Consider the following 23,361-nt stretch of genomic DNA (forward strand, 5'->3'; position numbering starts at 1 on the left):
CTCGCGCGGTCGTGCACCTCTCGAATTTTGTAACTTCGCGCGCGCTGCGCTTCAGCGCGATCGACAAAGTCATGTTTGCAGGGTTCATACACCTATACAAGGTGGAATTAAAGCACTTGTACGGCACTTTCAAGGTCCATTTCAATATTTTCCAGCATGATAAACATAATTAAGTTAAATATTGACGCGCCGCGAGCGGCGAGGGTCCGCGCGGCGAAAATGACGTAATTGCTGAGGCTCCGCCCGTGCGCGAGTGCCTTGCGCGCTGTCGCTGCGCGAGGTCGTGCACCTCTCTAATTTTGCAACTTCGCGCGCGCGCCGCGCTTCAGCGCCATCGACAAAGTCATGTTTGCAGGGTTCATACACCTATACAAGGTGGAATTAAAGCACTTGTACGGCACTTTCCCACTGCGCAAAGATACGTTGAAACGACGTCTTTTCCAAGTCATTTTTGCACGTCGGATTTTGGTCCCCTGAAGGTGCAGACTGTGAATCCATGGGGATTCATAGTTTCTGTGCACAACTAGTGCCATTTTAGAAGGTAGCATTTTGTCCTGGTAAATTTTCCTAGCTTCCTTTCCGTCGCAGCAGATAACTGGAAACGTATACAAAAGTGTAAGGTTCAAATCTGCTGAGCCTAACGAACTTCAGAAAGATGAACGGGAACAATAAACAGGTCCGCCACCTTCTGGCACCAGTTACACACGTTACAATTGTATATGCTTTACAAATAAATCACATGAATGGCATTTCCAATTTCTTTCCACCTTCATTTTTATTGATCACTGGCCAAAACGCCAACTTATAAAAGTAGTAATGTCTGTGGTAAATTCCATCCAATACGTGAGTAGCTAGCTAGCCTTTTGGCTAACGTTAAAACGTAACAAACCTTACAAAAATCCATTACAAAAGTACAAGGTAATGTGATTATATCTATTGATCTGTTACTACAACATATAAACATTTTAGGTTAATATTTTGAGGTTTGTTAAAGACCAGTTGTTAATGTTACCTTGAAATCGCCAGTAAATAACTGTAAAAAGTAACGGATTTCTTTTTAATTTAAACTCCTAAATGCGCGAGGCAACTCGCTCGAGCTTTTTATGTAGGCTCACTTTTGTATCATAGTCAATTGATTGTATTTAACATAATAGTTATACATAAATATTATATATAAACAAATATTTTGATAATACATACATTTTCTTATACGTGTCTACATTAAATAATGTATAATAATATGGATTTATTACAGTTCACAGGCTGCACCATTGAGGACATGGAGTTTTAGGTTGACGGAGTCGAGCAAAAGTGTTTATCGCCCAAAAGACAAATTTTCTCATACCGCTTTACTCAACATTTAGAAATGTTCATTAATATAAAAAAAACAAATATTATGTATCATGTACATTTCTGTACCCTTCTTAGACGTCTCCGTGACGTTGAAATTCCGACGTTCAAGTGTTTAACTGCATATCGACGTCCAAGTGGGGTCATAGTTAGACGTCCAAATAACGGACCTAGTTTGCACGTCGAGTAGAAGTCCAGAATTGGTCTTGGACCGACGGACGCAATATAGACTTGATCTGCACGTCCATAAGACGTCTAATGTTTAGTGGGTTCAAGGTCCATTTCAATATTTTCCAGCTTGATAAACATAATTCAGTTAAATATTGACACGCCGCGAGCGGCGCGAGGGTCCGCGCGGCGAAAATTACGTAATCGCTGAGGCTCCGCTCGTGCGCGAGTGCCTCGCGCGGTCGTGCACCTGTCGAATTTTGTAACTTCGCGCGTGCGCTGCGCTTCAGCGCGATCGACAAAGTCATGTTTGCAGGGTTCATACACCTATACAAGGTGGAATTAAAGCACTTGTACGGCACTTTCAAGGTCCATTTCAATATTTTCCAGCATGATAAACATAATTAAGTTAAATATTAATACATATACTCGAAATGATTCAAAATAATTCGCTTTTTTATCACATTATTTGATGGTTGTTTATTTTCAAAACGCTCAATCTTAACATCTTCACGTTCTCTCATGTTTCGTCCTGGAATTACAAGAGGCTCGTATTTGTTAACGTAATTTCAACATTTTAATGTACTTTAGCCTAAATTCCAGCACTTTTCAAACCTGAAACACAAAGCAACATTAAAATGCGTCAGGTAAATGTTCATGAATATATATACAGATAAAAACGGTCTGCAAGCGAGTTAAATTTAATTAGTGGTCGGCCGTTATCGGCGTTAACGGCCCACCACTAATATATATACACATATTCACACGCACGCACACACACACAGCATAATTATATATGTATGTGTCTGTGTGTCCTCATTATTGCTGGCTATAAAATCGCATCACCGTGTCATACTTTAATGTCCTGCACTGATGAGCTGCGCGAGCCTCAGAATTGTTCGAATGGAGGCTGCGTTCGAATACCATTACAAGTTTGTTAGCCACCTAGCTCTCTCATATTTTTCCTTGTTCTTTCCTTAAGATTTTTTCGCATTAATAAAATGTTTGCCTACGTACAATACATCGACGACGGAGTAAAAAATATTGTACATATTAAAGACATCAAAAACTTTGACCCAAAAAATACAGAAGACTATTCTGCAGTACACGCATACTGGATTCTGTGGAAAGGGGAGTTATTCGCTGGCCAAATCTTGATGCTAAAAGGTAAGTAGCTAACGTTTTTATAATACAGAATAATAGTATATCGTATAATAATAACAATTCAACATTTTGTTTGACGTACGACGTGAGTTAAACTTGTCGCTATCTGATACAATTTGGCTACAAGTTACCCGAACCGGGATCTACAAAACATTACCTGTCGCAGCGATCAAAATCGTCCGTGGTCTGTTCATTAAATGTTACTTTGATCTGTCTGTATGAAGCTGTCTACACTGTCTAGACTGGATATTAGTTAGCAGGTTGTGCTACTCGTGTTACCATTAAGAGGGTTACTCAGCAACATCATCTACGAACCTAATAAGACCTAATAAGCCTTTATATAGTTAGTTGTGTCGCGTGCGGTAGCCTGGCGACCATGGACCACCTTGCTCGTTAAAATATATTTATAAAACAAAAGACTTACCTTCTGCACCAACAGCCGATGCAACATCCCATGCGTTGTCTTTCATTTTTTACATTCTTATAATTAGTCTGGTCTGAGAATCATATTAGTTGATCAAGTTTAAAAGGGCACGATTTAACCGAAAGGCTGCCTTCTACCTGTTCTTGGGTAATACTTAACTGAGAATGTTGGTGGAGAACTTTTCACTTCCCTTTTGAGGGCCAAAATGCCGCAAGCGCACTGACAATATCTGCTCTTTAATTATAATTAAACACGGAGGTCTGTAAACTGTGATTTTCATGTTTTAGCTGAGCCATTTGTATAAGACAAATACTGAACATTCAATGATTAAACTATCATTCTGGGTTCGACATTCAGCATGAAAAAGAAACTGAGCATAATATAATTGTTTGTATTAATTTTTTGTATATAAATTTTATATAATCATATATAAAAATTATAAGAGGGAAGACTTGAGTGTGCCTGACCAGTATTACGGTTTAAAGTGTTACATATTTTTCTTCACAGACACTTCTGAAGAAATAGAGGACATTCTAGGTGCAGGGAAAAGGATTCGGGTTCCAAAGTTACTGGAGAGAAATCCTGTGGAGAGCCAGAGAAACTCAGAAAGGAAAGAAATTGAAGATACTGCTGTAAGTATATATGTGCATGCATATATATATATATAAAGCCAGAAAAGAATCCAGCCACTGTGTGCCTCTAATAGTCAATCAAAGAGGCAGAGGATTCTGCTGGATGATGAAACATCTAGTGGCAGTGATGATGAATTAATTGCCAAATCTGAATTTGATGAATTAAAGAAGAAGCACACAGTACTTGGGCATAAATATCAAGAAGCCATTAGTGAACTGGAACAACTGAGAAAATTGAACACTGAACTCCAAAAGTGTTTGGTCTCCAAAATCCTTCCTGGTAAGTTTGTAACACTCACCCTTCTTTCCTAAAAGGCTGCCTCACAAAACACAAAACAATCGTTATCATTTTATCTAAACTGGAATTTAAAGCTGTACTATTTATTGAATGTAATGACAGTGAATTACATTTAAGGTCTCATTTATGTTATAGAGAATAACAGCCTTCCTGATTTTATGGACACCCCTCAAACAATTAGTAAGACCTTTCAGTTATACTGCTATTACTATTACTGTTGTTATTATATTTTGAACATTATCTGTTTTGCTTGAGAAGGTGTTTGTGGTTTTGTTGCATATAACACTAACAGCTTGTTGCGTCTACCTATTGTCTAATAAAAAAGCCCTAGTTAATGTTCATTTAATCTGTGATACAAACTTGTACTGAAGATTTATTATCATTATATTATACATTTCAGGGCAATCCAACTTGTCACCCCCATTAAACACTCCTCAAGCAACAGTTGGTAAGTATATTGCTAATAAAACATGAATGACTTGGTTACACTTATACATTCATCCTATCTCTGATAAGAGATAAGAGACATGCACAATAATATTGTACTATTTAATCATTCTACAACTGTCATTTACCAAAAGTAAGGTAATAATTATTAAATTATTTTATATTTGCAGTAGAAATAAGCCAACAGAAAGAGCAAGCTTCAGAAGAAGAAAGGGTATTTTAGATTTAATTATAAATGTACAGTAACGGTGGTATTGTCTTTGATTATACTGATATGATTTACATATAATCGTGAAATAAAATAAAATTTCACACAGACGCACATTGGTGAAGGAATTTACATCAATACAAATCAGTGGAAGAGAGTCCAAGGAAACAGCAAGGACAGCTTGTTTGTGAAGGAGCTGGCAGTGTGCATTTGGGGCACAAACATTTTGGCCAACCGGAGTCTGGAGGGTAAAAGTTGTCCAACAACAAAGACAACCCCCAGGCCCCCTCTAACCCCTCACAAATTAAGAGCACTAAAAAGTAAGTAAGAATGTTGATAAAGAATACTAATCTGAAAATGATGGAGGATATTACTGCTGCATGAAATATTACATGTGTCTCTTTTGGACCAGGACACTTGAATTTTATTAAAATTTCTCAATGACCTGCTAATAATCTTATACATATCTTCTGTGCAAAATGTTGACATTTAATAAAACTGTTCATAATAATAGTCATGTGGCCTTTGAGCAGGTTATCTAGTCTTCATATAGGCTAGAAGTTTATACCTCACATTTAGGAGTTTAGCTCCTCTGAGAAGGCCTATACATGCAAGTAAATGATTTGTACTTTGTTTCAAGTAAATAGTTTTTGAAGTCTTTAGAAAACTATATGATTTTATTGTTGTGCAGTAACATGCATATTTTATGCATATTAAAGTTTTCTCATGACATTTTGCTTTATTTTGTTTTGTTAAAGATTGCTTCCAAAAGTGGCTCGAGACAAAAAACCTGGAAGAGTTCGAGCTAAGGACCAGAGCAGGAAAATTTGGACGTTATGTTACAGAAAAAATCCAAGACATCAACAAAAAACAAAAAAAAAACAAAATCAATAAGTACATGATTTGTTATTTGATAAAATTATATTACTTGTTTAAAATGTCGTTTGTACAAATAGCATTTTATTAAAGCAGCTGTTATAATAATTTCTCAGTAAATTAAGAAAAATAAATATTTTTGAGTTGTCTTTTAAAATTGTCTTTGTTTCTTGCCTATTTTGCAAACTGGTCTATTAACAGTAAAGCATAGGTGTTAGGGCAGGTGTGCACATGTTTAAACATTCCCTGCTTGTTTTAGTGTTGCTCTCCTCCAGCATGCCTAATTTAATTGTCATTTAGGAAAACATCAAAATGTTCCAGACAGAAAATCCACGACCATGGTTGAGGCACATTGTATAATATTCTGGTCACTTGACAGTTCTGCAACAAGCTATCAAAGGTTAATTGTAAATTTAAAATACTAGTTATTTTACAGAATACCAGGTACAAGCTGGTTTTGGACAGTAAAACCACCCACCAGCAACAAGATGGTTTAAGATGGTGTAACCAGCTATAAACCAGCTACCACCTATGAACCAGCTAACAGCTGGTTTTGAATGGTTTAACCAGCTACCAGCTACAAACCAGCTACCAGGTTCCAAAACACAGCTTAAGCTGGTCAAGCTGGTTAACCAGCTTGACCAGCTTAAGATGGTATGAGCTGGTTTTTCCAGCAGGGCAGGCTTTAAGCTGGTTTATACTTGAAGCCTGGTTTATACTTGACGCGCCGCGAGCGGCGCGAGGGTCCGCGCGGCGAAAATGACGTAATCGCTGAGGCTCCGCCCGTGCGCGAGTGCCTCGCGCGCTGTCGCTGCACGAGGTCGTGCACCTCTCGAATTTTGCAACTTCGCGCGCGCGCCGCGCTTCAGCGCGATCGACAAAGTCATGTTTGCAGGGTTCATACACCTATACAAGGTGGAATTAAAGCACTTGTACGGCACTTTCAAGGTCCATTTCAATATTTTCCAGCATGATAAACATAATTAAGTTAAATATTGACACGCCGCGAGCGGCGCGAGGGTCCGCGCGGCGAAAATGACGTAATCGCTGAGGCTCCGCCCGTGCGCGAGTGCCTCGCGCGGTCGTGCACCTCTCGAATTTTGTAACTTCGCGCGCGCGCTGCGCTTCAGCGCGATCGACAAAGTCATGTTTGCAGGGTTCATACACCTATACAAGGTGGAATTAAAGCACTTGTACGGCACTTTCAAGGCGCGGCGAAAATTACGTAATCGCTGAGGCTCCGCCCGTGCGCGAGTGCCTCGCGCGGTCGTGCACCTCTCGAATTTTGTAACTTCGCGCGCGCTGCGCTTCAGCGCGATCGACAAAGTCATGTTTGCAGGGTTCATACACCTATACAAGGTGGAATTAAAGCACTTGTACGGCACTTTCAAGGTCCATTTCAATATTTTCCAGCATGATAAACATAATTAAGTTAAATATTGACGCGCCGCGAGCGGCGAGGGTCCGCGCGGCGAAAATGACGTAATTGCTGAGGCTCCGCCCGTGCGCGAGTGCCTTGCGCGCTGTCGCTGCGCGAGGTCGTGCACCTCTCTAATTTTGCAACTTCGCGCGCGCGCCGCGCTTCAGCGCCATCGACAAAGTCATGTTTGCAGGGTTCATACACCTATACAAGGTGGAATTAAAGCACTTGTACGGCACTTTCCCACTGCGCAAAGATACGTTGAAACGACGTCTTTTCCAAGTCATTTTTGCACGTCGGATTTTGGTCCCCTGAAGGTGCAGACTGTGAATCCATGGGGATTCATAGTTTCTGTGCACAACTAGTGCCATTTTAGAAGGTAGCATTTTGTCCTGGTAAATTTTCCTAGCTTCCTTTCCGTCGCAGCAGATAACTGGAAACGTATACAAAAGTGTAAGGTTCAAATCTGCTGAGCCTAACGAACTTCAGAAAGATGAACGGGAACAATAAACAGGTCCGCCACCTTCTGGCACCAGTTACACACGTTACAATTGTATATGCTTTACAAATAAATCACATGAATGGCATTTCCAATTTCTTTCCACCTTCATTTTTATTGATCACTGGCCAAAACGCCAACTTATAAAAGTAGTAATGTCTGTGGTAAATTCCATCCAATACGTGAGTAGCTAGCTAGCCTTTTGGCTAACGTTAAAACGTAACAAACCTTACAAAAATCCATTACAAAAGTACAAGGTAATGTGATTATATCTATTGATCTGTTACTACAACATATAAACATTTTAGGTTAATATTTTGAGGTTTGTTAAAGACCAGTTGTTAATGTTACCTTGAAATCGCCAGTAAATAACTGTAAAAAGTAACGGATTTCTTTTTAATTTAAACTCCTAAATGCGCGAGGCAACTCGCTCGAGCTTTTTATGTAGGCTCACTTTTGTATCATAGTCAATTGATTGTATTTAACATAATAGTTATACATAAATATTATATATAAACAAATATTTTGATAATACATACATTTTCTTATACGTGTCTACATTAAATAATGTATAATAATATGGATTTATTACAGTTCACAGGCTGCACCATTGAGGACATGGAGTTTTAGGTTGACGGAGTCGAGCAAAAGTGTTTATCGCCCAAAAGACAAATTTTCTCATACCGCTTTACTCAACATTTAGAAATGTTCATTAATATAAAAAAAACAAATATTATGTATCATGTACATTTCTGTACCCTTCTTAGACGTCTCCGTGACGTTGAAATTCCGACGTTCAAGTGTTTAACTGCATATCGACGTCCAAGTGGGGTCATAGTTAGACGTCCAAATAACGGACCTAGTTTGCACGTCGAGTAGAAGTCCAGAATTGGTCTTGGACCGACGGACGCAATATAGACTTGATCTGCACGTCCATAAGACGTCTAATGTTTAGTGGGTTCAAGGTCCATTTCAATATTTTCCAGCTTGATAAACATAATTCAGTTAAATATTGACACGCCGCGAGCGGCGCGAGGGTCCGCGCGGCGAAAATTACGTAATCGCTGAGGCTCCGCTCGTGCGCGAGTGCCTCGCGCGGTCGTGCACCTGTCGAATTTTGTAACTTCGCGCGTGCGCTGCGCTTCAGCGCGATCGACAAAGTCATGTTTGCAGGGTTCATACACCTATACAAGGTGGAATTAAAGCACTTGTACGGCACTTTCAAGGTCCATTTCAATATTTTCCAGCATGATAAACATAATTAAGTTAAATATTAATACATATACTCGAAATGATTCAAAATAATTCGCTTTTTTATCACATTATTTGATGGTTGTTTATTTTCAAAACGCTCAATCTTAACATCTTCACGTTCTCTCATGTTTCGTCCTGGAATTACAAGAGGCTCGTATTTGTTAACGTAATTTCAACATTTTAATGTACTTTAGCCTAAATTCCAGCACTTTTCAAACCTGAAACACAAAGCAACATTAAAATGCGTCAGGTAAATGTTCATGAATATATATACAGATAAAAACGGTCTGCAAGCGAGTTAAATTTAATTAGTGGTCGGCCGTTATCGGCGTTAACGGCCCACCACTAATATATATACACATATTCACACGCACGCACACACACACTGTAGTGAAGACTAAACTTGAGAGTTAGAGCTGGTCACTGGTCTACCCTCTTTTGCTATATTCAACCCCGGTGTGTCGGCCAGAACACCACTTGAGGCCAAAATGCATTCAACTCTTTATTCTTCAGTTCAAGGCAGGGATATGAATGTGAGGTGTGTGTTACAGGATGGCTGTGTATAGTGCAAATGTGTAGTTGTGTGTGTGGTTCTGAAAATACAAATACAGATATGAGATGTATAATCTCCATTTACAGATAACAAGCACAAATAGAATAAACAGTACAACTGGTGCCTTTGCACCCTCTGGTGGCGAATATATGCAATTGTCTTAATGACTTAATAACGCTGTACAACGAAATATGTAACTACTCATAACAGCGAAATAGTATGCTATGTAAATAGTTATAAGGTAACAAATATACAAACGTAAGGGTCGGACATAACACACACTGTAAAGAAACAAGTCATCGTAACTGAACTAACTTAATAATCACGTGCTAACCGCTAACAAGTTAGCTAAACCCGTGCGGTGAACTCAAAGCGCCGTGATCACACGAACGCAAACGTGATCATATTACATTACAACTACTACTACATTACATCCTCCGCCATCCAGAACAACAATAAACTTACATTAAGTCATGTACGCACGAACGATGCACTATATACAATCAAAATCCCTCGACGAACATCGCACAACGGGCTCCCCACAAAGACCAACTGAAACGAACTCGTCAACTGCCAGAGTGATGACGTCACGTCCAGCCAGTTAAATGGTTACGCTCCTGTAGGGCCTTTTGTACAGCCGCCCCCAAATGTATAGAATACATTTGCTTAAAAAACAAAAGGGCTCTATGGCTGCACACTGGTTGGAGCTGCGGGACTCTTCTCATCTTCATCAGACGGGAGAGCTGGAAGGAGGACCAGCCTGGCGACAGGTCGTGTGTATACTCTATCCTTTACCTGCACATCAGCCGATCTAATTCGTCCATCTGGACTAGGGTGGACCTTGATGACCCGTCCAATTGGCCACAGAGCTCTGGGGAGCTGGGGGTCGACAATCATGACTACAGAGTCCTCTGTTAGATCCGCTAGTGTAGAACGCCACTTCTGGCGTGACTGAAGACCAGGTAAGTATGAGCGGATGAAGCTCGACCAAAAGTGGTCTGCTAGTACCTGGGAGTGCCTCCAATGGCGGCGGCTCAGGAGCTCATCCTTAGGGTAAACCACCTGCGGGAGAGATCCATCTGGCCGCCCCATCAGGAGGACATTGGGTGTGACTGGATCAGGGTCTCTCGCATCAGAGGAAACGTAGCCCAGTGGCTTGGAGTTGAGGATGCCTTCAACCTCAAGTAGCACAGTCCGTAAGACCTCCTCTGAGACTGCCTGTGCGCCCACTGTAGTATAGAGAGCAGTCTTCACCGAACGTATCTCCCTCTCCCATGCACCCCCAAAGTGAGGTGCAGCTGGGGGGTTGAAATGAAACGAAATCATCTGCTTGGATAGTTGTTGTTGCAAGACTGGAGACAACGTTGTGAATGCTTCTCTAAGCTCTCTCTCACCTCCCCGGAAATTGGTCCCTTGGTCTGAGAACAGCTCTGCAGGTCTGCCTCTTCGTGCGATGAATCTCCGAAGAGCCATCAGAAATGAGTCAGTATCAATAGAGGTCAGGATGTCTAGATGCACAGCTCTAGTAGTCAGGCATTTAAAGACAATCCCCCATCTCTTCTCAGCCCGCCGCCCCACTTTGACCCCTAGTGGCCCGAAACAGTCCATTCCAGTGGAATAGAAGGCGGGCTTGAACAGACGAAGGCGGGCTGCAGGGAGGTCAGCCATCTTAGGCACAGCAGGTTTCGACTTCCACCGACGACAATCAGCACAGCTGCTCTGGAGACGGCGGATCGCCTCGCGTCCTCGCAGGATCCAGTAAGAGCGGCGGATCTCAGCGAGCACTCGTTCTGGACCTGGGTGTCGCAGACGTCGGTCAAAATCCTGGATCAGCAGCTTGGTTGTTGGATGTGCTGGCTCTAGGATGATTGGATGTAGGGTATTAAACTCTAGATGCTCCGATCTGCGAAGTCTCCCCCCCACGCGGATAAGCTCTACGCTTCCATCAAACTCGGGAGATAAAGCTATCAGTCGGCTGCTTTTGGGAATAGGTTTACCATCTCTCAGACGGTGGAATTCCTCTGGGAAGCTGCTCAGCTGGGCTCTGCTCAGGATAACTTGCTCCGCGTCGCGGTAATGTTCGGCCGTAGGTTGACTGCTCTTATCGCCCGTTCCACATAACTCTCGTGCAGTGCTCTCTAGGAGCTCCCCCCAGGTATGGAACTCGCTGTGGTCTGCATCTGAAGAGTTCAACACGGCAGAGGCAGTGCCGCAGGTTGTAGATCGACGGACCTCCGTGAGGTCATCTCCCAGCGCGGTAGTATGCTGCTCTGGCCATTGATCTGGACTCTGTAGAAGGAAGGATGGCCCTTGACTCCACCTATTGGCCTCTGCAAGCTGCTGCAGCGTCCTTCCCCTTGTGATGTCGTCGGCGGGATTCCTGGCTGAATCTACATACCGCCAGGCATGAGGATCTGTCAGGTCTTGGATCTCGGCAACTCGAGTGCCCACAAAGACCTTGAAACGGCAAGATTCAGACTTGAGCCATGTCAATACTGTGGTGGAATCTGACCACAGGACTGTTCTGTCTATGTTCAGGGTAAGCTCCCTTTGCACAATCTGAGAGAGTTGTGCACCTGTAAGTGCGGCACAAAGTTCTAGTCTGGGTATAGAAAGCAGTCGTTTGGGTGCAACTCTTGACCGGCCCAACAAGAATGACAGATAGGTCTGGCCTTGACCGTCAACAGTCCGTAGGTAGGCTACTGAGCCATAGGCTTGTTCTGAAGCGTCACAGAACACATGCACTTCTCGCTGGACATCAGATAGATCTGCATCCTTAGGTAAGTACGGCCGTGGCAAGACAACCAGAGGTAAAAACTGCAACTCTTCCTCCCAGTCCCTCCACTGCTGAAGGAGGTCAGGGGGTAAATTCGGGTCATCCCAGCCTCTGTGCTTGTCCCACAGGTGCCGGACTAACATCTTGGCTCGGGTGGTGTAGGGTAAGATGAACCCCAAAGGATCGTACTGACTGGCGAGCACCTTGTAGATATTACGCATAGTCGGGACGCCATAATGAACCGGACGGTGCTTGTAACCAAGGAGATCTTCCTGAAAGTTCCAACTAAGACCCAGGGTGGACTCGGGACTGTCAACCTTCTCGAGACTGAGCCAGAGTTCAGCACTGTTTGATCGGGCCTCTTCAGGCAGGTGACTAATAGCCCCGGGCTCATTGCTGGCCCACTGGCGCAAGTCAAATCCAGCTGACAACAGTAACGGTCTCAACTGATCAATGAGATGTCTAGCCTCAGTCACGGTCGGGAAGCTCTGCAGACAATTATCGACATAGAAGCATCTCTTGACTGAGGATCTTACCTCGTCCCCAGGCTGGCTGTTATCTGTAACATGTCGCTGCAGGGCAAATGTGGCGCAGCAAGGGCTGCACGTTGTGCCAAAGGGCAGTACTTGCCACTCATATACTGCTACAGGCTCATTCTGGGCTAAGTCACGCCATATGAAGCGTAGCAAGGCGCGATCCTCAGGGAGTAGGCGGACTTGGTGAAACATACCTTTGATATCACCTGAGATGGCTGTGGCATGCTCGCGGAACCTCAGAAGGACCCCTAGCAAAGATGCTCCTAATGTTGGTCCAGGAAGTAAGTGTTCATTCAGGCTTTGCCCTTGGTACTGATAAGAACAGTTGAACACTAATCGGTTCTTGCCGTTATGACTGACCATGTGATGGGGAACATACCAGGCTTCCCCTTCCTCAGACAGCTGTTGAGTCTCGAGCTTCTTCACTGATCCTGCTTGAATCAGTTTTCCCATCTCTGCCTTGTAGGCACTGGCCCACTCAGGATCTCTAGACAATCTCCGTTCAACCCTCCTCAGGCATGGCATGACGGCGTCTTTAGTGGCCTGAAGGCAGGGCATGTTTGTATGACGGAGCAGCGGTGTGGCATAACGGAGGACACCATCCACATCCACACGTGAGGTTCGCATCTCAAGGAGGCTTACAGCCTCATGATCCTGTCTGGAGCGGGTGACCAGCTTATCACTTCTGAATGGCACCGTATCAACTTGCCATAATTTCTCCACATAGCCCATCAGCTCATTCACCTGAGTTGGTACCGATGTCACCAAGCACTGGTGTGGGCAAGCCGTCTGGTGTACCATACTAGCAGGCCCCTGTAACACCCAGCCCAACCTCGTACGAACTGCGGCAGGGCCTCCCGGAGGCCCCAACCGGACCGGCTCCATGGGAGTAATGAGATGTGGGTGGTCACTCCCGATGAGTAGAAGGGGTCTGACAGTCTTGAAGGGCTGTATTGGCAGACCAACCAAATGCTTGTATTTTCGCTGAAGTTGCTCCATGGGGTAGGTATGATCTGCTAGGTCGATGCGAGCTGCAGTGAATGCTCCTGTGATGCGATACTTCCGTTTCGGGTTGGCAGGAGAGGAGATCGAGAAAGACACTGATGCACCATGGAGAGTTTGCACATCCTGTCGTATGGTACGCAGTGATAGATCTTCTGGGGCGCCTTGCAGACTAAGCCTGTCTGTCGCAGCAGGCAGCAGCATTGTTCTCTCCGAGCCATCATCTAAGACAGCGAAAGTATCAAGTGTCTGGTTGCCGTGATGAATGAGAATGCGGACAACCTTTAGTAGGACTCTACTGCCTGCTGTGGGTCTATCGAGGTAGAGTACCTCAGTGGTTGAACTCTCGCTAGGTTTCTCCATTGCGGCAAGCTTGGCTGGTCCCTTCAATGACCTGGCGTTGACCTCATGAAGCACCTGTAGGTGTTTTCCCTGACACAGACCGCAAGCCTTCTTTAGGTTACACTGCGCTGCCTGATGCCGTCGTGCACATCTCCAGCATCTCCGGCTGGTCCTTATCCAGTCCGCTACTTGCGTTTGGTAAGCTTAGATATCGCTGTACACTGACTGAGGTAATGCTCTGAACTGTCACAGAAGGGGCAATAGGGCTGGCTCTTCCCTTGCGAGAAAGCCTGCTTGGGTGGAGTGCTCTCCTTCTTCGTTGCTTCGCCAGCGCCATGCAGAACTGTGGCTGATCTCCTTCCCTGACGCGGCTCTAATCTAGGCCTCTGTCCTTCCCTGGTCCCCTTTGCAGGTAGCTGGCCATCAAAATCTTGGCACCAGGCCTCATAATTCAGCCATGCTGCAAGGTCAAGCAGGGTGTAGCTGGTCCCAGAGTGGTAGAACATGCGGCGGCGAAACTCTGCCCTCTGCTCGGTTGGTAGCTTACTAAGCAGTCGGGCCACATGTGAGCCACACTGTAACTCCACTTCTCCTTCTGGGCCTAGTGTTCGGAGCATGCCCACCAGTGACTGGATCTGAAGCGCAAACTTCTCAAAGGCAGCGGTGTCCCCACGTCTCACGTCTGGGGAGTCCATTACTGTAGCGATTCGCTTCAGTGCTACCTGATGGGGCTGGCCGAACTTGTCACTCAACGCTGCCATAGTGTCTGTGTAGGGCGTTGGGGAGTGCAAGTAGGCGTCTGCAATAAGCGTAGCCTCCTCCAGTTTCAGGTGATCTACCAGTACCTGATATTTGAATAGCTCAGTCCCATCAGCGGGCAAGAGGTTCTCCAATGCGATCTTCAGTCGAGCAAACTCACTAGGGTCTCGGTTTGTGAAGTTGGGTATGGTGGGACGAGGCCCTCTGTAAGATGTCTCCGCCACGGAGGAGCTGTGATGGAGGGACTGCGTGTGAAGAGGTGGCCGCGATCGGGCGGGAGCTGCAGGCTGTGGAACTGTCGACTGTCGTTCAAGACGTTGCGACCTCATCGGTAGAGTCCAGGAACTAGGAGGGGGTGCTGTGGTCCTGGTGCTTACTACCTGAGGCGAGTGAGTAGTTCCACGTGAATGGCGTCCTCCATCAGCGTTTGCGTTGCGAACTGGAGCTTGAGGAGATGTCTTCGCCTTAAGATGTATACTCTTGTCAGTTGCCTGAGCCTCCATCTTGAGGGCCTGAAGCTCTCTAATCATCTGGTCGAGGCGGTCCGTTAGCGGTTGGTCGCTAGATGGTTGCACTTCTTCTGAATTGTCTGGCCAGGAAGGCGGCGCAGGCCAGTCATCCTCCTCGATATCTGGTTCGCTCTTGCAGGATGGCCACATCTGTGCTGGGGTTGGGTCCTGTCTACTAACACAGGCGTCTTGTTTCAGTTGTGTGCTATGAAGAGGACTTTGGTCAGACTGGAAGTGACGAGCTGTATCTACAAGCTCCTTCATATCTGCTCTGATGGAGCGAAGTTCAGCTAGGTCAGATGAAATGCGCTGCTGTGATTGTCGGAGTAAGAGCCGTTCATGCTGAATCTCCTCCAGCTCTACTCTGATATCCTCTTCAGGCTGCCGAGAGAGAGAGTATGGATGTGGAGTAGAGTAATCTCGTGTCGCTCCCCTGTATACTTGATCTGAGCGTAGCTGAGATGCCCTCTGGTCTTCTGCTTCAAGCGTCAGACTGGTGCCAGGATAGCATGCATCTGCCTCTGTCCAATCCTCATCATATCCCACGGGCTGGTGGCGTGGTGAACCGTGAGTGTAGTTGAGGGTGGTCATCTTGGCCCTTCCCTCCTGATACGGATTCCGCCCGTCATCGTGTCCATGTCTGTGAGGATGATAACCGGCTAATGCTACCTCATAATCTTCATAGCGAGTTGGGAGCCGTAGACGCCGCTTGGGACGTACATCCTCTGCCTCGTGTTGTTGTACTGCATCCATCTTCAGGGGGTAAACACAGCTCGATCCGGCTCGAAGGACCATTAAATGTAGTGAAGACTAAACTTGAGAGTTAGAGCTGGTCACTGGTCTACCCTCTTTTGCTATATTCAACCCCGGTGTGTCGGCCAGAACACCACTTGAGGCCAAAATGCATTCAACTCTTTATTCTTCAGTTCAAGGCAGGGATATGAATGTGAGGTGTGTGTTACAGGATGGCTGTGTATAGTGCAAATGTGTAGTTGTGTGTGTGGTTCTGAAAATACAAATACAGATATGAGATGTATAATCTCCATTTACAGATAACAAGCACAAATAGAATAAACAGTACAACTGGTGCCTTTGCACCCTCTGGTGGCGAATATATATATATATATTCGCCACCATATATATATATATATATATATATATATATATATATATATATATATATATATATTATATATTATATATATATAATATATATATATATATATATATATTAAGTCTTAATGACTTAATAACGCTGTACAACGAAATATGTAACTACTCATAACAGCGAAATAGTATGCTATGTAAATAGTTATAAGGTAACAAATATACAAACGTAAGGGTCGGACATAACACACACTGTAAAGAAACAAGTCATCGTAACTGAACTAACTTAATAATCACGTGCTAACCGCTAACAAGTTAGCTAAACCCGTGCGGTGAACTCAAAGCGCCGTGATCACACGAACGCAAACGTGATCATATTACATTACAACTACTACTACATTACATCCTCCGCCATCCAGAACAACAATAAACTTACATTAAGTCATGTACGCACGAACGATGCACTATATACAATCAAAATCCCTCGACGAACATCGCACAACGGGCTCCCCACAAAGACCAACTGAAACGAACTCGTCAACTGCCAGAGTGATGACGTCACGTCCAGCCAGTTAAATGGTTACGCTCCTGTAGGGCCTTTTGTACACACACAGCATAATTATATATGTATGTGTCTGTGTGTCCTCATTATTGCTGGCTATAAAATCGCATCACCGTGTCATACTTTAATGTCCTGCACTGATGAGCTGCGCGAGCCTCAGAATTGTTCGAATGGAGGCTGCGTTCGAATACCGTTACAAGTTTGTTAGCCACCTAGCTCTCTCATATTTTTCCTTGTTCTTTCCTTAAGATTTTTTCGCATTAATAAAATGTTTGCCTACGTACAATACATCGACGACGGAGTAAAAAATATTGTACATATTAAAGACATCAAAAACTTTGACCCAAAAAATACAGAAGACTATTCTGCAGTACACGCATACTGGATTCTGTGGAAAGGGGAGTTATTCGCTGGCCAAATCTTGATGCTAAAAGGTAAGTAGCTAACGTTTTTATAATACAGAATAATAGTATATCGTATAATAATAACAATTCAACATTTTGTTTGACGTACGACGTGAGTTAAACTTGTCGCTATCTGATACAATTTGGCTACAAGTTACCCGAACCGGGATCTACAAAACATTACCTGTCGCAGCGATCAAAATCGTCCGTGGTCTGTTCATTAAATGTTACTTTGATCTGTCTGTATGAAGCTGTCTACACTGTCTAGACTGGATATTAGTTAGCAGGTTGTGCTACTCGTGTTACCATTAAGAGGGTTACTCAGCAACATCATCTACGAACCTAATAAGACCTAATAAGCCTTTATATAGTTAGTTGTGTCGCGTGCGGTAGCCTGGCGACCATGGACCACCTTGCTCGTTAAAATATATTTATAAAACAAAAGACTTACCTTCTGCACCAACAGCCGATGCAACATCCCATGCGTTGTCTTTCATTTTTTACATTCTTATAATTAGTCTGGTCTGAGAATCATATTAGTTGATCAAGTTTAAAAGGGCACGATTTAACCGAAAGGCTGCCTTCTACCTGTTCTTGGGTAATACTTAACTGAGAATGTTGGTGGAGAACTTTTCACTTCCCTTTTGAGGGCCAAAATGCCGCAAGCGCACTGACAATATCTGCTCTTTAATTATAATTAAACACGGAGGTCTGTAAACTGTGATTTTCATGTTTTAGCTGAGCCATTTGTATAAGACAAATACTGAACATTCAATGATTAAACTATCATTCTGGGTTCGACATTCAGCATGAAAAAGAAACTGAGCATAATATAATTGTTTGTATTAATTTTTTGTATATAAATTTTATATAATCATATATAAAAATTATAAGAGGGAAGACTTGAGTGTGCCTGACCAGTATTACGGTTTAAAGTGTTACATATTTTTCTTCACAGACACTTCTGAAGAAATAGAGGACATTCTAGGTGCAGGGAAAAGGATTCGGGTTCCAAAGTTACTGGAGAGAAATCCTGTGGAGAGCCAGAGAAACTCAGAAAGGAAAGAAATTGAAGATACTGCTGTAAGTATATATGTGCATGCATATATATATATATAAAGCCAGAAAAGAATCCAGCCACTGTGTGCCTCTAATAGTCAATCAAAGAGGCAGAGGATTCTGCTGGATGATGAAACATCTAGTGGCAGTGATGATGAATTAATTGCCAAATCTGAATTTGATGAATTAAAGAAGAAGCACACAGTACTTGGGCATAAATATCAAGAAGCCATTAGTGAACTGGAACAACTGAGAAAATTGAACACTGAACTCCAAAAGTGTTTGGTCTCCAAAATCCTTCCTGGTAAGTTTGTAACACTCACCCTTCTTTCCTAAAAGGCTGCCTCACAAAACACAAAACAATCGTTATCATTTTATCTAAACTGGAATTTAAAGCTGTACTATTTATTGAATGTAATGACAGTGAATTACATTTAAGGTCTCATTTATGTTATAGAGAATAACAGCCTTCCTGATTTTATGGACACCCCTCAAACAATTAGTAAGACCTTTCAGTTATACTGCTATTACTATTACTGTTGTTATTATATTTTGAACATTATCTGTTTTGCTTGAGAAGGTGTTTGTGGTTTTGTTGCATATAACACTAACAGCTTGTTGCGTCTACCTATTGTCTAATAAAAAAGCCCTAGTTAATGTTCATTTAATCTGTGATACAAACTTGTACTGAAGATTTATTATCATTATATTATACATTTCAGGGCAATCCAACTTGTCACCCCCATTAAACACTCCTCAAGCAACAGTTGGTAAGTATATTGCTAATAAAACATGAATGACTTGGTTACACTTATACATTCATCCTATCTCTGATAAGAGATAAGAGACATGCACAATAATATTGTACTATTTAATCATTCTACAACTGTCATTTACCAAAAGTAAGGTAATAATTATTAAATTATTTTATATTTGCAGTAGAAATAAGCCAACAGAAAGAGCAAGCTTCAGAAGAAGAAAGGGTATTTTAGATTTAATTATAAATGTACAGTAACGGTGGTATTGTCTTTGATTATACTGATATGATTTACATATAATCGTGAAATAAAATAAAATTTCACACAGACGCACATTGGTGAAGGAATTTACATCAATACAAATCAGTGGAAGAGAGTCCAAGGAAACAGCAAGGACAGCTTGTTTGTGAAGGAGCTGGCAGTGTGCATTTGGGGCACAAACATTTTGGCCAACCGGAGTCTGGAGGGTAAAAGTTGTCCAACAACAAAGACAACCCCCAGGCCCCCTCTAACCCCTCACAAATTAAGAGCACTAAAAAGTAAGTAAGAATGTTGATAAAGAATACTAATCTGAAAATGATGGAGGATATTACTGCTGCATGAAATATTACATGTGTCTCTTTTGGACCAGGACACTTGAATTTTATTAAAATTTCTCAATGACCTGCTAATAATCTTATACATATCTTCTGTGCAAAATGTTGACATTTAATAAAACTGTTCATAATAATAGTCATGTGGCCTTTGAGCAGGTTATCTAGTCTTCATATAGGCTAGAAGTTTATACCTCACATTTAGGAGTTTAGCTCCTCTGAGAAGGCCTATACATGCAAGTAAATGATTTGTACTTTGTTTCAAGTAAATAGTTTTTGAAGTCTTTAGAAAACTATATGATTTTATTGTTGTGCAGTAACATGCATATTTTATGCATATTAAAGTTTTCTCATGACATTTTGCTTTATTTTGTTTTGTTAAAGATTGCTTCCAAAAGTGGCTCGAGACAAAAAACCTGGAAGAGTTCGAGCTAAGGACCAGGGGTGGGTTTCCCGAAACGTTCGTAACTCTAAGTACTTCGTAACCTCGTACTTACGAATATTCTTAAATTTACGAGTGTTTCCCGAAACTCTTCGTAACTTACGTCGTTCTTATAGTCGTTCGTAAGTTAAGAATCTCCGGACCCATTCGTAACTCACTAAGTTCTTCTTAACTCGAAGCTCACGTGCAGTTCTACCTCAAAAAGGATAGAGGCGCTAATTTCACTCGCGCTGATTTTAAGCACGGCAATACAACGTTTGTGTTTATGTGCATCAGTATTTTTTAAAGTAATTACATCGCATATACAACATTAAGTGTCAACAAAAACCACATGTACTACTTTGAATTATTTAGCATTAGCTGATATGTTCCCAATATTTAATTAAATATCTCCGTTCATCATCGTGTAGTTATTCAGACTTTCCCAATTAATGTATGCTTCGCAAATAAATGGCTAGAAGTTGGCCTATTAAGTTTGTTTTAACTTAACCAATCAAATTGGCCGATTAATCAGTAGCACATATAAGTAACCTGGAATAAGGCTAGCAATTGTGCTTGTGTGATGAACATGGCAGCACTTCAAAGGATTTTGGATTTGAATCAGAGACATTTAAGACGACGACGACGTCGTAATCCACGAAGCCATGCAGTTCGCCAGAATGCCGCACAGCGTTTGAATATGAACCCCCTAGATCTTCCTGACGATGTGCTGTGTGACAGATACCGGCTGCGTAGGGGGGAGATCATGGGTCTCCTTGAACTTGTGCAGGAGGAGCTGGCTAGAGGAACGAGGAGAAACTTTGCCCTTAGCCCCACGGTGCAGTTACTGGCAGCCCTCCGATTTTATGCCACAGGAGGGTTTCTGCAGACTGTTGGTGATGCACACGGACTAAGCAAAGCTGCAGTATCTAAATGTGTGCATGCTGTTACTAAAGCATTGATTCGCCATGCAGCAACCTACATCACATTTCCAAGGACTAGGGATGCATTACATGAAGATAAAATTGGTTTTCATTCAATTGCTAATATTCCTGGAGTTATTGGTGCAGTGGACGGCACTCTGATCCCCATACTCACACCCAGCCTCTTGAGCCCAATCTACACCTGCCGTAAGGGCTTCTCTGCTCTGAATGTCCAAGTAATATGCAACCACCAAGGCCTCTTTACAGACATTGTGGCCAAGTGGCCTGGGAGTACTCATGACTCCTTCATCTGGGCCAATTCTGGAGTGTGTCAGATGGCTAGGGATGGTGCATTTGATGGTGGACATTTAATAGCAGACAGTGGGTATCCTCTCCGAAGCTATATGCTCACTCCTGTATCAAATCCCCAGACTGAGGCTGAGGAGAGATACAACATGGCACACAGCAGAACACGATGTGTGATCGAGAGAACTTTGGGCATGTGGAAAATGCGTTTTCGGTGCCTCCACAAATCATCTGGTGGCCTTCGGTTTTCTCCAGAACGCAGCTGTGCTGTAATTGTTGTGTGTGCTATGCTGCACAACATTGCAGTGCAAGCTGGCATACATGTGCAAGAAGAGGAAGATGATGAGGATGATGAGGAGACAGAGGAAATAAATATTCTGGTAGAGTTAGCAGGAGAAAGGAGAGAAGGACTTTACCAGGCTGGCCTGGACAACCGAAGGCAAATTATAAGAAATGTTTTTGCCTAGATGCACCAAAAAATAAAAGACTTTGGATAAGTGATCTGTGGGTGATCGATTTTTGTTATAAACATACACTCGGAGGCATTTGTTGTGGTTCAAGTTTTATTTTCAATAAACACCATGTGCAAAAAAATATAAATAAAAAATTAACAAAAAGGTCTTCCATCTTCCCTAAAACCTACCCAGTGTTGGTACTAGTACTGGGATCTGGAAGGAAAATGTATTAATGTCAGTGCCACAAAATGGGCGTTATTTCATAGATGTTTTAGTGAAAATTCAATAAAGTATATTAACATTTACTATTGTTACTTGGTTAAGTATCTCACCTTCTTCAGAGGGCAATATAATTGGAACAGATATTGAGGGCCTGCTCATCTGGTACTCCGCTACTGCCAGCTGCTTTGCCATGAGGTCAAGTTTGGCCCTCTTCAGTTCCAGCAGCTCCTGATGATGCCTCTCTCTCTGCTGCATCTGCTCTTCATGTTGCTTCTCCTTTTGGAGGAGCTTTTCCCTTTTGAGCTGCAGCCTTTCTCTTTCTAATGCAACGAGCTCCACACTGCACCCACAGGTATTTAGAGTCGTTGCTGGTGGATCTCCCTCTCTGGCCTGGGCACAGGAAGGCCCTGGAGAGGCCTCAGGACTGCTGATACATCCTGGGTATGCAGGTTCAGGTGGGGTAGAGGGAATCTCACCCAGACATATATCTATACCCCCTGGTATCCCTTCAGTGGCTGTGGGGCCCAGTATCCCAAGTGCCCTTTCCTCCTCAACTGTAAGGGCACTTGTGGACATTTGACCCCCACCAGTCTTGGCCCTCTCCTTTCTCAGTTCTGCCCCCCTTTTTTTGGCTTGACTGGAGAAGTCATGCCACTTCTTCCTGATCTCCTCACCCGATCTTTTTATGCCACTAACGGCACAGATATTCTTAGCAATATCTTCCCATTTTTTTTTCTTTTCTGAATTCGAGGAACTTCCTCGCGCTTTAGAAAACAAAACGCGTTTGTTTTTTTCCACTTCGTCCACCATTTGGCTCAGCTCTGTCGCCAGAAAATTCCGCTTCCTCTGTTTGCTAGCCATGGTGAATGAAGGGTGAAAGGTGAATTGTGTGCCCTATTTATACCTTTGATATACGATCGGTCAAATTTGCAAAGGTAATAATTTTAGAGTTCTTCTCATTTTTTTCTTATACTTGACATTTCTACACTTATTAGTTGTTAGTTTTTATGATTGTCATTTTGCCAATGATACTTTTGCGGCGTAATTATGAATAAATGTATGTAAATCGGTGGTTCGGTTTTCGACTAGCGGAGATTTTCCAGCGCAGCTGCAGAGGCGGAGTCAACTAAGAACTACTTAGAACTCGTTCGTAAATTTGGAGACTACGAAGGCTTTTGGGAAACACTCGTAGATTTGGCGTTCTTAAAGTTACGTCGTTCTTAAAGTTGTTCGTAACTTTCTAAGATCGTTCGTTATCGGGAAACCCACCCCAGAGCAGGAAAATTTGGATGTTATGTTACAGAAAAAATCCAAGACATCAACAAAAAACAAAA

General features: G+C 42.9%; 1 protein-coding gene and 1 long non-coding RNA gene across 2 annotated transcripts in view; one reads left to right on the plus strand and one right to left on the minus strand.

Moving 5' to 3' along the window:
* The window catches only part of LOC143487782 (uncharacterized), a 98,919-nt gene that overhangs the window by 33,059 nt on the left and 42,499 nt on the right, over positions 1-23,361 (minus strand). The window lies entirely within an intron of this gene.
* Positions 3,788-5,621, plus strand: LOC143487830 (uncharacterized). Its single transcript, XR_013124391.1, has 6 exons — positions 3,788-4,018; positions 4,172-4,216; positions 4,437-4,484; positions 4,654-4,697; positions 4,801-5,011; positions 5,450-5,621. It is a non-coding gene; the product is annotated as an uncharacterized LOC143487830 (long non-coding RNA).

This window comes from Brachyhypopomus gauderio, unplaced genomic scaffold, assembly GCF_052324685.1.
Source record: "Brachyhypopomus gauderio isolate BG-103 unplaced genomic scaffold, BGAUD_0.2 sc50, whole genome shotgun sequence".
NCBI lineage: Eukaryota > Metazoa > Chordata > Actinopteri > Gymnotiformes > Hypopomidae > Brachyhypopomus > Brachyhypopomus gauderio.